Below are 14,695 nucleotides of genomic sequence, written 5' to 3'. Positions count from 1 at the left end.
CCTCATTCCTGAAGAAGGGCTTATGCCCGAAACGTCGATTCTCCTGTTCCCTGGATGCTGCCTGACCTGCTGCGCTTTTCCAGCAACACATTTTCAGCTCTGATCTCCAGCATCTGCAGACCTCACTTTCTCTTTTATGACCTGCAAGTTACTTTTTGTCTACCTGCTGGTCACTCACTCCCCTGCTACCTGTGCACACTCACACTGAGCATGTTTATAACACTCTATTCATACAGCTGTCAGCCTCACAGTGTCCCAGCCGAAGTCAAACCTGAAACCTGGAGCTCAAAACTTTAACCTAATGGTATCTAGGACTTGGGCAACCTGCTGGAGACCCCATGTAGCACAGGATGTGCACTGTTAAGGTGGGAACAGCCCTGCTATTCCTTGACATAATAATTGACCTTGCTACTGCTGAAAATCTTTACCACTTACAATCTGGTTTACAGCAATAAATAAAACCTTATTTATACTGATGAACTGGGTTTATATTAAAACACTTCACAGGTCCTAATAAACTTTATTTAATGAATGATCCTATCAGGTACTGACTCACTCCTTATATGTTTGATATGAATATTTTTGTGATTTATATAGACTCAGTCTCCAAACAGCAACACCCTTGAACAAATCACCTTATGGCTTTCATATGACACCAAACTTTGATTTCTGTTTCAAATGTGGCTTTGATTCTCCACAAGCTGCAACACAGCTCCAGAGTTCAATGAACTCTCAATCTCATTCATGACCTTTCAAACTGTCTGTAACGTCCTCTGGCTGAGTGTTCCTTTTGCCTCGAATTGGTGACTGCCCTGGGTCATCTTTAACAAGTGTTCACAGTTCAAGTAGCTTTGACTCAGTATTTGAGCTGGAAGCTGAACTCCAAACGCGGCAACACATTAAGGAGGGGAAATGTTACCTGGGTATTCTGTCCTAAGAGGGGCAGGCCCAGCCTTCTGGTTTGGTCAGTGGTCATGGACAATCGGATGTGATTGAGGGAGGGAGATCAGGGCCCTGGAGGACAGTTGTCAGTCAGGTTTAAGGTTCTTCCTTGTTTGGATGAGAGGAAGGGCTATGGGATGCATGAGCTAAATACCATGACACTGTGGTACAGGAAGCTATTTGGGGGGGAGGGGATCAAAAGAAATGTAGGGAAATAGGGGACAGTTTAGTCAAGGTGATTGACACTGTTTTCTGTAGCAGACAATGTGGATCCAGGCACTGTGTTGTCTGCCTGAGCCACGGTTCAGGACACCTGCTCAGGGCTGGAGAGGAACTTGCTATGTGAGGATAAGGTTCCAGTCATTGTGGCCCATGTGTGTATGAATGACACCAAAAGAGGCGTTGTTTAGAGAATATGGGGAGCTTGGCACCCAACTGAAGACCAGAACCTCAAGGATATTAATCTCTAGTTTATTAACTAAGTCGTGCACAATTTAGTAGAGGGCACGTAAAACTAATGAAGTGAATACATGCCTCAAAGGTGACTGTGGAGGAAATGGGATTCCTGATGAAGGGCATTTGCCCGAAACGTCGATTTCGAAGCTCCTTGGATGCTGCCTGAACTGCTGTGCTCTTCCAGCACCACTAATCCAGAATCTAGGTCTTGTGTCCCTGGTACCATTAATGGGGAAAATGGGATTTGTACTGTCTGGATGGTCCGCACCTTACCATACCATGCTGGGGCCAGTGTTCTGGTAACAAACCAAGAGGCAGAGTCAAGGTCAGAGAATAGCAGGAAAGGACAGAGCAAATAAAATTAAAAATACCATTAAAACCATGTGTTATAGAAATAACAAAAAGACAAAAACTAAGGCTCTGAATGCATGGGGGTAATTCATATCAGAATAGGTGAATTAGCCAGCATTTGGGTCCTGAATATTGAGAGGAATGTGACCTTGAAGAAGAATAGGAAGCTAAGTAAAGGTGGAGGGATAGCACTGTTAATCAAGGATGGCATGAGTGTGGTAGTTAGAGATGGCCTTGGTTCAGAAGATCAGAAAGGAGCATAATTTTGGGTGGAGGTGAGGGATACCATGGGAAAGAAGTCACTAGTGACAGTGGACCATAACTATCCCCCACTCCAACAGTAACCGCAATGTGACAAAAAATACACAAAGTGAAATAGTTGATACTTTTAATAAAGTAATGGCAATAGTCATGGGTGATTGGCGTTTGATGTGCTTACCTTTATTGATCAGGGCATTGAATACAAGAGTCAGGATGTCATGTTGCTGTTTTATAAAATTTTTGTTAGGCCACACTTAGAATATTGCATTCAGTTCTGGTCGCCACATTCCAGGAAGGATGTGCAGGCTTTGGAGAGGGTGCAGAAGAGGTTTACCAGGATGCTGCCTGGGTTAGAGAGTATGAGCTATAACGAGAGACTTGGGTGGCACGGTGGCACAGTGGTTAGCACTGCTGCCTCACAGCGTCAGAGACCCGGGTTCAATTCCCACCTCAGGCAACTGTCTGTGTGGAGTTTGCACATTCTCCCTGTGTCTGCGTGGGTTTCCACCTGGTGCTCCGGTTTCCTCCCACAGTCCAAAAAATGTGCAGGTTAGGTGAATTGGCCATGCTAAATTGCCCATAGTGTTAGGTGAAGGGGTAAATGTAGGGGAATGGGTCTGGGTGGGTTGCTCTTCGGAGGGTCAGTGTGGACTTGTTGGGCCGAAGGGCCTGCTTCCACACTAAGTAATCTAAACTCAGGTTGTTTTCTCTGGAGGGGTGAAGGCTGAGGGGAGACTTGATAGAAGTTTATAAAATTATGAAAAGCAGACATAGAGTTGATGGTCAGAATCTTTCTCCCAAAGTTGAAATGTTTAGAACAAAGGGTCACACATTTAAGGTGAGAGGGAGAAAATTCAAATGAGATGCGAGGGGCAAGTTTTTTGCACAGAGTGGTAGGAATCTGGAATGGGCAGCCAGGGGTAGTGGTGGAGGCAGATACGATAGGGGTGTTTAAGTGACTTTTAGGTAAGCACATGAACATGCATAGAGATATGGAGCAAGGGCAAGCAGAAGGGATTAGTTTAATTTGGGGTCCTGTTCAGCTCAACATTGTGGGCCGAAGGGCCCGCTCCTATGCTGTAAAGTTCGATGTTCTACATATGTTCTATGACTTTTAATTTATGTCTAAACTGGAAAACTCCAGTTGGCAGTATTAGCCTGAGGGAGGGGTTTGTAGAATGCATTTGAGAAAGTTTCTTATAAAGCATGTTTTGGAACTGCCCAAGCAGATTTTATTAGACTTGGTTTTCTGAATTGTGGCAAAATAGTCAACGACCTCGAACGCACTCCTGGGTAGCAGTGACAACAGTATAATTGAATTTTACATCTAGTTTGAAAAGGAAGAAGATTGAGTCTAAGACTAGTATTTTAAACTTAAATAAGGGCAACTATATTGGTCTGAAGTGAACTGGCAAACTAGGATAGGGGATAGATCCTTGCAGAAGTAGTGGCAGACAAAGGAATATTTCAAGAGTACTCAAAATATATTTTTACTGTAAAAAAAAACTTCTTAGGGGAGGAACTACAATGTGTGGTTAGTTAAAGAATTTGAGGTAAGCAGATAATGATGCAAAAATGAGTGACAGGTCAGATGATAAAGAATGACAGAGAATGACTAAAAGGTAATTCAGGAAGATGAATTCATTTTGTGAGGAGCTAGGTAGAAATGTAGAAGTGGATAGCAAGAGTTCCTACTGTATTTATAAAGAGAAGGAGTAAGTAAAGTGAGTATTGGTCCTCTAGAGAGAGAGCTGGGGAGTTAATAGCAAATAATAAGGAAATGGCAGATGAAATTAACAAATAATTTGAAGGAATGTCGATATGGTGGAGATAGCTCAGAGGAGGTTTAGATTAGGTTCCCTACAGTGTGGAAACAGGCTCTTTGGCCCAACAACTCCACACCAACCCTCTGAAGAGTAACCCACCCAGACTCATTTCCCTCTGACTAATGCACCTAACACTATGGGTAATTTAGCATGGCCAGTTCACCTGACCTGCACATCTTTGGACTGTGGGAGGAAACCGGAGCATCCAGAGGAAACCCACGCAGACACAGGGAGAATGTGCAAACTCCACACAGGCAGTTGCCCAAGGCTGGGATTGAACCTGGGACCCTGGTGCTGTCAGGCAGCAGTGCTAACCACTGAGATTGATACTGGAATAAGTGAGTTGTCTTATGAGGAAAGGTTGGATAGTCTAGGTTTGTTTCCAATGGGCTTTAAAAAGAGTGAGGGGTAATTTGATTGACTGATTAACAAAGTGAATATAGAAAGAATACTACTACTTGTGGGTCAATCCAGACTAGGAGACACTGCTTTAAAATTGGGTGTTGCCTTTTAGGCCAGAGATGAGGAGCAACTTTTTTTCTGAGGGTTATGTGATTTTGAAATCTTTGCCTGAGAAATCTTTGCTCATTAAATATTTTTAAGGCAGGGGTAAATAGATTTGTGTTAGACAGGGAATAATGGGTTATTTAGAAGGATTGGAATTCAATACACAAACAGATCTTTTATGATCTTATTGAATGCCAGTGCAGGCTTGGGCTGAATAGTCCATCTCTGCTCTAAGTAATTTGTTTCTTTTGCTCCCTCATGTTGACATTTGGATCCTCATGTTCTCGAAGGCTGATTGGCACAACCTTTGTGAAGTCATCAGTGGAGTGGAAGGTTGTTTTCATGGTCTTGTCAGACAGCAGTGAAAGGACATAAATTTAAGGAAGTCACAATGAGTGTTAAGTGGAAACTGAGAGGGTGTGATTGGATTGGGTGAAGTATGGAGGGGGAGCCAGTCTAGCCTTGATGGGTTGAATGGCTCCTTTTTACAGTATAACATTTTGCTATTCAAGTCACATTTTAAGATTACATTCAATGTTCCCTTTGCTTTCTGCGTGAAGTTTCCATTGTTATATAATCAAATTGGTGAGTAGGTTTGAGATTGTGAAGCTGCTGTCACAGGCACTGATGTTAACGATGTTACTTGACAAGTAGAAGACAATAACATCATGGTAATTGCTAAGTGACACCTTCAGTGTGAGTTCTGAACATTCACTCTGTAAAAATTGCTCTGCAGTGGTTCAGAGATGTTGAACTGAGTAGCGTGCACCGTTAGTCAGCAAATCTGATTTTAAAAAATTCAATCAATCAATGTAACTATGAAAGATCTAAAAGAGACACTGCTTCTGTTACAATTGGGAATCATCTGAAGGTGTCCATGGCAAACCAAAGATTTCACATTGAAAAGGAACGAGCAACTGCAGCCTCCAAAACCTGAGAAATGAAAGGGTGGGTCAGAGGTGACAAATAAAGTGAAACATAATAGTATTGGTCAAACAAAACTGAGTGGATATTCACAAGAATCAGGAGCCTCTCTGAGAGCCTGTCAGAACACAAACAGAAGAAATAGGACTAGCAGTGACCATTTGGCCCTACAAGCCTGCTCTGTCATGCAGTGACTTGTCATCAGCCTCACCTCCACTTTCCTACTCACTGCGCAAATCCCTTGATTCTCTGAAAGGACAAGAACCTTTCTGCTTTGAATACAGGAACAGAGGAGTAGGCCATTCAGCCTCTGCCATTCTAGAATCATAGAATTCCTACAGTGTAGAAGCAGGCCATTTGGCCCATTGAGTCCACAATGACCCTCCAAAGAGCATCCCACCCAGATCTACACCCTCCCAACCTTGTAATCTGACGCTTCCCATGGCCAATCCACCTAACTTGCATATCTTTGCACTGTGGGAGGAAACCTGAGCACCTAGATGACTCCTACTCAGGCACGGGGAGAATGAGCAAACTCCACACAGACAGTTGCCGAAGGCTGGAATCAAACCTGGGTTGCTGGCACTGTGAGGCAGTAGTGCTAACCACTGAATTCTAGATCATGGCAGATCATCCACCTTAATGCCAATTTTCCTGTGTTATCTCTATATCTCTTGATGTCATTAATCTCCAGCAATCTATTGTTTTCTGTCTCAAACCTGCCCAATGACTGATCCCCCACAGCCAACTGGGGTAGGGAATTCCAAAGATCCACCACCGTCTGAATGAAGAAATTCCTCACCTCAATCTTAATTGTATCTTGAGTTTACATCCCTTGATCCTTGAGTCACCAGCCAGGGAAAACTTCCAACTGCAGTCACACCATATGCCCACATAAGAATTTCATAGATGTCAACAAGATCAGCTCATTCTTCTAAACTTTAGAGAAAGTGAGGACTGCAGATGCTGGAGACCAGAGTTGGAAAATGTGGTGCTGGAAAAACACAGCAGGCCAGGCAGCATCCGAGGAGCAGGAGAATCGACGTTTCGGGCATAAGCCCTTCTTCAGGAATGAGGCTGGTGTGCCAAGCGGGCTGCGATAAAGGGTAGGGGGAGGGGTGCTGGGAATACGATAGGTGGAAGGAGGTGAGGGTGAGGGTGATAGGCCAGAGAGGGGGTGGGGGCGGAGAGGTCGGGAAGAAGATTGCAGGTCAAGAGGGCGGTGCTGAATCCGGGGGTTGGGACTGAGATAAGGTAGGGGGAGGGGAAATGAGGAAGCTGGAGAAATCTACATTCATCCCGTGTGGTTGGACGGTTCCTAGGCGGAAGATGAGGCGCTCTTCCTCCAGGCGTCGTGTGACCAGGGTCTGGTGATGGAGGAGGCCAAGGACCTGCATGTCCTTGGCGGAGTGGGAGGGGGAGTTAAAGTGTTCAGCCACGGGGCGGTTAGGTTGGTTGGTGCGGGTGTCCCAGAGGTGTTCCCTGAAACATTCCGCAAGTAGGCGGCCTGTCTCTCCACCGCAGCTCCTCCACTTCCCGCACCTCTGCCCTTGAACCCCGCCTCTCCAATCGCCACCAGGACAGAACCCCACTGGTCCTCACCTTCCACCCCACCAACCTCTGGCTACATCGTATCATGTAGATTTCTCCAGCTTCCTCATTTCCCCTCCACCCACCTTATCTCAGTCCCAACCCCCGGATTCAGCACCGCCCTCTTGACCTGCAATCTTCTTCCCAACCTCTCCGCCCCTACCCCCTGTCCGGCCTATCACCCTCACCCTCACCCTCACCTCCTTCCACCTATCGTATTCCCAGCGCCCCTCTCCCCTACACTTTATCTCAGCCCGCTTGGCACACCAGCCTCATTCCTGAAGAAGGACTTATGCCCGAAACGTCGATTCTCCTGCTCCTCAGATGCTGCCTGGCCTGCTGTGTTTATTCAGCACCACATTTTTCAACTAAACTCTCGAGAATATTGGCCCAGTTTCTTTAACCTCTCCTCATTTGACATTCCTGTCATCCCAGGGAATAGTCTGATGAACCTTTGTACCAACTCTTGGATATTTGTCCTTGGATAAAGAATATGGAGCACCTACAATGCTCTGGTTCAGAGAATTCCAAATGCCACCCTTTGAGTGAAAACATTTCTCCTTAAATTCATCTGAAATAATCACCCTTTATGCTGAGACTGTGCCCCATGTTCTAAATTCCCCAGCTCAGTCAAAACAACCTCCCCACCTCAACCCTGACAAACCCCTTCAGAAACTCAGTGCCTCTGGCAGCATTTGTGCTGAGAGAAATAAAGCTAATGCTTTGAATACAAGATGACTGTTTTCTGTCATGAGCTCTCTGACTCTCTTTCCACAAGATGCTGTTAGACCTGCTGAGTTTCTCCAGAACTTTCGTTTTTTTCAGATTTCCAGCATCCACAGATGAATATTGGCCCGGTTTACTTTGCCTGCTATCATAGGATAAGCTGAAACTTTATTGCTGGAACAGCACAGCAGGTCAGGCAGCATCTAGGGAACAGAAGATTCGACGTTTCGGGCACATGCCCTTCTTCAGGAATTCCTGAAGAAGGGCATGTGCCCGAAACGTCGAATCTTCTGTTCCCTAGATGCTGCCTGACCTGCTGTGCTGTTCCAGCAATAAAGTTTCAGCTTTGATCTCCAGCGTCTGCAGACCTCACTTTCTCATCATAGGATAAGCCCCGCTACTGAATCTTCTGTAGACCACTCTACTGAACTTTCACTGTATTGCCTCCAGTGCGAGGATATTGTTAAATATGGAGATCAAATCCTCTTGTGATAATTGGCCAACATGCCATTTATATTTCTAATAATAAACAAAATTAGAAATTGCTGGGAAAACTCAGCAGATCTGGCATTATCAATGGAGAGAAGTTAGAGTTAATGTTTTGGGTCAAGTGACCCATTCCTGAGATTTGTTTTTTGTTTCTGACTTACAGCATTCACAGTCCTTTTGTTTTTTATTTTGCCTTTCTAATTTCTCACTGTTTCTGTATGCGAACTTTGTATTCCTTGCACATAGAGTCATAGAGTCCCACAACATGGAGACAGGCCCTTTGGCCAAACTGGTCCATGCCAACCAAAATGTCTGTCCACACTAACCCCATTCACCTGCACTCGGCCCATATCCTTCTGATCCTTTTCTATGCATGTATTTATCCAAATGCCTTTTGAATGTTGTTAATGTACCTATCTCAACCATTTCTGCTGGCAGCTCATTCCATATGTGTACCACTCTCTGGTTCCCTTTATTCTTTCCCCTCTCATCTTAAACTGCTGGCCTCTTGTCCTTGATTCCCCAACCTTGGAAAAAAACTGAGTGCATTCATCCTATCCTTGCCTCTCATGATCTTGTATACTTGTATATGATCCCCCCTCAGTCTCTTACGTTCTAAAGAAAAAATCCTAACTTGTCCAACCTCTCCGTTTAACTCAGACCCTTGAGTCCTGGCAATATTCTTGTAAATGTCTTTTGCATTCTTTTCCAGTTTAATAACATCCTTCCTATAGCAAGGTGACCAAATCTGAATGCAATACTCCAAGTGTGGCCTCACCAATATCCTGTACACCTGCAACATAACTCCTATATTCCCAACTTCTATATTCAATGCCCTGACTGATGAAGGCCAGTGTGCCAAAAGCTGCTTTCACTGCCCTCTCTACCTGTGACTCCACTTTGAGAGAACTGTGCACCTGAACTCCAAGATCCCTGGGTCCCACTACACTCTTTAAAACCCTATCATTCACCATGAAGCTCCTAATTTGATTTTACTTTTCAAAATGCAAGACCTCACATTTATCTGTATTAAACTCCATTGCCGTTTCTTGGCCTACTTCCCCAGCTGATCAATGTCCTGCTGCAATTTCTGATAATCTTCCTCACTGTCCATATATAGCCTATTTTAGTGTCATCAGCAAATTTACTAATCATTCCTTGTACATTATCATCCAAATCAATGATATAGATAACAAACAGCAATGGGCCCAGCACTGATCCCTGAGGCACTTCACTAGTCACATGTCTCCAGTCCGACAAGCATCCTTCCACTATTACCCTCTGCTTCCTACCAAATATGTATCCAATTTGTCAGCTCCCCCTGGATTCCATGCGATCTAACCTTCAAAAGCAGCCTACCATGTGGAATGTTAACAAAGGCCTGACTGGAATCCATACAGATTACATCTACTGCCCTACCCTCATCAACCTTCATGCTTACTTCATCAAAGAGCTCTAAGAAATTTGTGAAGCGTGATCTGATTAGATTCCCTACAGTGTGGAAACAGGCCATTTGGCCCAACAAGTCCACACTGACCCTCCGAAGAGTAACCCACCCTGACCCAATTCCCTCTGACTAATGCACCTAACACTGTGAGCAATTTAGCATGGCTAATTTTCCTGACTAGTACATCTTTGGATTGTGGGAGGAAACCCATGCAGACACAGGGCGAATGTGCAAACTCCACACAGTCTCCCGAGGCTGGAATCGAGCCTAGGTCCCTGGTGCTGTCAGGTAGCAGTGCTAACCACTGGGCCACCATGCCACAAATCAAACCCTGTATTTCCAAATGCATGTATGGAGAAGTCCCTCTGAATATTAATATTTATAAGCTTCATGCTTTTTTTTAATAAAGAAAGAATGCTTTAGTGTCAATTACAAAGTGAATGATCTCTCTCTTTCCATTTAATATTCCATCTGCCAATTTGTTATCCATTCATGTAACCTGTCGATACCTCTGTAAGCTCTTGGTGACCTCCTCACAACTTACATGCCCACCTAGCTTTGTATCATTAGCAAAGGTGAATATATTTGTACTCATAGTTTGCTTTCGGTCCATTAGCAAGCGCTCTATCAATCCTGATACATGACTTCCCAACTCCATCAGCCCTTGTCTTATTCTTTGTGCTGCACTTTATCAAAAGTCTTGTGGAATTCCAAGTCTGCAAGACTCTTGTGGCATTGTAATAGAATCCCTGTCTTTGGGCCAGGAGGCCTGGGTTCAAGTCCCACCTGTTTTAGAGTTATATAATAACATTGCTGAGTAGAAAATGTCTTCTCTATCTGCCACTGCTTGTTAAATACCTGATTAGTTACATCCTCAAGAAGCACTGATAAATTAGTCAGACAATTTCCCCTTCATAAAGCAGTGGTGACTTGGTTTTTTTAAGTGCACTGTTGGTTAGGGAAAAGAGGGACCGTCCAAGTGGGTCTGGGGAGGGGCCGGGGAGCTGAGGACCAGTCTGGATCCTGTAGAAGGAGCTGAGATTAGGGCTGAAGCTGAATTGATGATTTACTCAGCTCTAAAGAAGAGAAATTGTTTCAATCTCCACAGATGGTGCCAGACCTGCTGACTTTCTCGAGCATTATCTGTTTTGATTATTTTTTTGTTCTGTTTTGATTATTGGTGGTTCCAGCTTTGCTTATTCCTGATGAAGGGCTTTTGCCCGAAACGTCAATTTTACTGCACCTCGGATGCTGCCTGAACTGCTGTGCTCTTCCAGCACCACTAATCCAGAATCTGGTTTGCTTATGTCACTGGAAAGGGAAGAACACGCGCTATGTTCCTGCACTGGCTGGAATAGTGGGAAAACGTATGAAGGTAGAATTGTGAAAGAATTGTGGAATGCAGAAGAGGGTGGAGGAGGAGGAAGAGCATTGAGAGAAATGCTGCTGCTGTGCATTGTTTGATTCAAAGGTGGAATGTTTCTCAGTGCAGTTTGGAAATGTTTCATTCTTGCAGTCAGACTCAGTTAAACCTGTTTTCCCTGTGTGCTTGTCACAGCCTCAGACTGCACTTTACAGTCAGAGCCCTACTTTCAATTTAAGGTCGGGTTCACCAGGAGGTTGCCTGGATTGGAATGTATTACCTTTAAGGAGATGTTAGACAAACTTTGATTGTTTTTGCGAGAGTGTCGAAAGCTAACAGGTGACCTGATAGAAATACATGACATTCTGAGAGGCATGGATAGTCGGAGTCTTTTTCCCAGGGTGGAACTGACAAATACTAGGGTAGTATATGTTTAAGATGAATTAGGGGGAAAATTTGAAGGAATATGCGAGGCATGGGTTTTACCCAGAAGGTGGTAGGTGCCTGATGGCTGCCAGGGGAGGTGGTAGAGACAGAAATAATAGCAACGTTTAGCTTGTCCTATGATACAAGACTAATATAATTTACAGGATTGCATGCAAAGCCTGCACGAAACACTATATAGGAAAAACAGTTAGACAACTAGCAATCCTCATCCACGAACACCAACTAGCCACTAAATGCCGTGACCAGCTGTCTCTAGTAGCCACACACATAGATGACAGGGACCACAACTTCAACTGGGACAATACAACGATCATTGGACAAACCAAACAGAGGACAGCCAGAAAAATCCTAGAAGCATGGCACTCATCCATGGAGTCTATTAATAAGCACATAGACCTGGACCCAATATACCGGCCACTACATCGAACAATCACAACAGGCAACTGGAAGCAGCAGGAATGGAACCAAATAAATTCCGAAGAGACAGTACAGCAGCGCTTCACAGGAGGCTCCAAAGTCCTGATGATGTCACCGAGACAGGGGACAAAACGTCTGCAAATCAATTTCCCAACTCGGCAAACAAACCCACAAGCAGCACCCGAGCTACAAACCTTAAATAATCAACTAATACTACTAACATTTAATCTCTAAAAGCCTTAAAATGAAATACCTACTTTTGTAACATTAACATGAATGTTTATGGAAAATACAATAAGTTAATAGCTTGGGTGATAATTGCGATGAAATTATAATGTGTTTGTTTGTTAGTTTTCCATCAATCAGTGAGACTGACATTTTATTCTCCCAGATTGTTACCAGAAGCCATTTCTAGCTGACATTATGTAAACTGCGAATTCCTGACCCTGTTCTTCAATCAATTCAGGAGACTGAAGGAATTTCCTTCAAGAGGGAGATAGGAAAGTGATCTCACTATCACATAACTCAAGTTATCAGGTGGTCTGTTTATCTTTAATTCATTAGTTCTATTGATCTACACTGGCTCCCCATTAAGCAATGTACACAATTCTCCATTTTCAAATCCATCTCTCATCTCGCTTCCTCCCCAACCTTCCGAGTTCTCTGTGCTCCTTCAGTCTTAGCCTGTTGAACATTCCCGAGGCTGTGCCGCCTGGGCCCCAAGCTTTGGAATTCCCTCCCCAAGCCTTTTCCTCTTTTGTTACATTTTTTTGTCCAAGCTGTGTTAATCTAGTCTAATACCCTCTTGTGTGACTCAGTGCTATATCGAGCTCACTCAAAACGTGTACTCCAGCGGGTTTTGGACACTAATTCTCGCATTACCAAGTTACTCTGCAGCAACCTGTGGTTTAAACACCTGATGCAATTACTTTGGTTTTATTTGCCTGGCATTGTGGAATGTGTGCAGCTAGTTTTGAAAACCTGGGATACAAGTACTATTTAAAACATCGTCAGGAAACCAGGTAATTGGACTTGTGAAAATGCTGCTTATATCAAGAATGACATTTAAGTATGGGGTTAGTCATGGGTTAATTTAGCACTATTGGAAATTAAGGGAGGGTCAGATTCACGCAATTAATCATGATTTCAAAACAAGGAAGAACAATTGGGTATGAAATCCTGAGGAAACAGGAAGTGCAAAGGAATGGATATCTGATTCTGTCTCAGTGAAACAAAGACAAGGTGGTGACAGAGGGATACTGTTAGTTTGAGGTAAGAATGTTTGTCGGGAGCTGAGTTTATTCAATGTGTGACATGATGGATCCATACAGAGGAGCAGAAAACACTAAACAGTTTCTAATGGCAATGGTTACATAGAATGTACAACAGTACTGCACAGGAGTCAGGGGGCTGAATTGAGTATGGTTGCCATTACAAAAGAGAAAGTGCTAGAAAAACACTTAAAAGGTCTTAAAATTGATAAATCTCCTGGCCCCGTTGGGCTACATCCTAGAGTTCTGAGGGAGGTGGCTGAGGAAATAGCGGAGGCGTTTCTCTCTCGGCCTTTCTCTCCATTAAATTGTCACTGGACAACAAATACCTTTACGCCTTTACTGACAGCGGGCAGCAATATACATGGGCACAGCTTCCCCAAGGGTACACGGAGAACCCCACTGTCTATGTCCCTGCGGTACATCAGACCATGAAAGCCCTCCACCTGTAATGTAAAAGCCCCTTGGCTCAATATGCTGATCATTTATTAGTGGCCTCCGATTCGCCTGATGCCTGCATGCATGACCATTTTGCATTGCTCCACTGTCTGGCTCAGGATGGATGTAAGGTCTCTGATGAAAAGATGCAGCTCTCCCAAAAGGCAGCACAATATTTGGGCTGTGAACCTTTGCACAGTCTCAGAGCACTGTGGTTCGAATCATAGCCATCATTAACGCCTCTGCTCCCACGATACGAACTGAGCTTTTGTCCTTTTTGGGCATGGTGAATTACTGCAGACATTGGATACCAGACTATCGAGTTATTGATGTGCCTCTCCATCGTGTATCCTTGCCAAACCAGCTGACCCAGGTGAACTGGACACCTGAAATGTCACCAGCCATTTGGTAACTTAAACTTTGCTTAACCTTAGCACCTTGGGCATCCTTGCTGACACACAGCCTTTTCAGCTTTATGTTAACGAAAAGAAGGGATAGGTTTCTGGCATTCTAACACAAGTGCAGGGGTATCTCAAGTGCCCTGTAGCCTTTTATTCTGTACAGTTACCACAAGTTCTAAGGGGAATGACTGTACTGGTACAAACATCTCCCCTATTGTACTAGATTATCCTTGTACAGTTTTCTTTCCTCATTCGATCTCCTGAATGTACATCATAAATCCTATCTAAAGGCCTGAAGCCCAATATATTCTTGATGGACCACACTGACACCTCCAGTGAAGAGTGACCAGCTCTTAAATTTATGCAGACAGCTTCCAAACTGGATCTGGTCAGTTATTCAAACATTTCCTCACGACAGACAATTTAGAAACATCCTTGAACAAGTGGGAAGTGCATGGAGTAGATTGGCCAATGGACTACCACAAGGCTCACCATTTAGTCAGGTAGGTAAAAACAATGATTGCAGATGCTGGAAACCAGTTTCTGGATTAGTGGTGCCCACCTTCATCCCCCTCCGTCCATGCATCAATGAATTTAATACACGCCGTGACATCGAACACTTCTTCCACCACCTCCGCCTCTGAGCTTACTTTCACAATCAGGACTCCTGCCCACCTTCCGATGACCCCTTCGCCCACCTTCAAACCACTCCATCCACCTGGACATCCCGCGGTGGCCTATTACCCGCCCTCGACCTCTTCATTTCCAACTGCCGCCAGGACATTAACTGCCTCAACCTGTCTACCCCCCTCCCCCACTCCAACCTCTCACCCTCACAA

At 44.3% G+C, this 14,695-nt stretch overlaps 1 protein-coding gene across 3 annotated transcripts in view; it reads left to right on the top strand.

The window, feature by feature from the left end:
* The window catches only part of LOC122561370 (6-phosphofructo-2-kinase/fructose-2,6-bisphosphatase 4-like), a 177,705-nt gene that overhangs the window by 30,213 nt on the left and 132,797 nt on the right, over nt 1–14,695 (top strand). Inside the window, exon 1 of one of the 3 annotated variants that reach the window (XM_043713131.1) lies at nt 13,000–13,018. The exons of the other annotated variants lie outside the window; for them this stretch is intronic. The gene's annotated coding sequence lies outside the window, so the exon portion shown is untranslated. Of the gene's footprint in view, nt 1–12,999; nt 13,019–14,695 lie in introns of those variants that run through there. 3 annotated transcript variants of the gene reach the window in all.

This window comes from Chiloscyllium plagiosum, chromosome 22, assembly GCF_004010195.1.
Source record: "Chiloscyllium plagiosum isolate BGI_BamShark_2017 chromosome 22, ASM401019v2, whole genome shotgun sequence".
Classification (NCBI taxonomy): Eukaryota; Metazoa; Chordata; class Chondrichthyes; order Orectolobiformes; family Hemiscylliidae; genus Chiloscyllium; species Chiloscyllium plagiosum.
The sequence above is the reverse complement of the archived record's forward strand: the minus strand, read 5'-3'. Positions and strand labels throughout refer to the sequence as shown.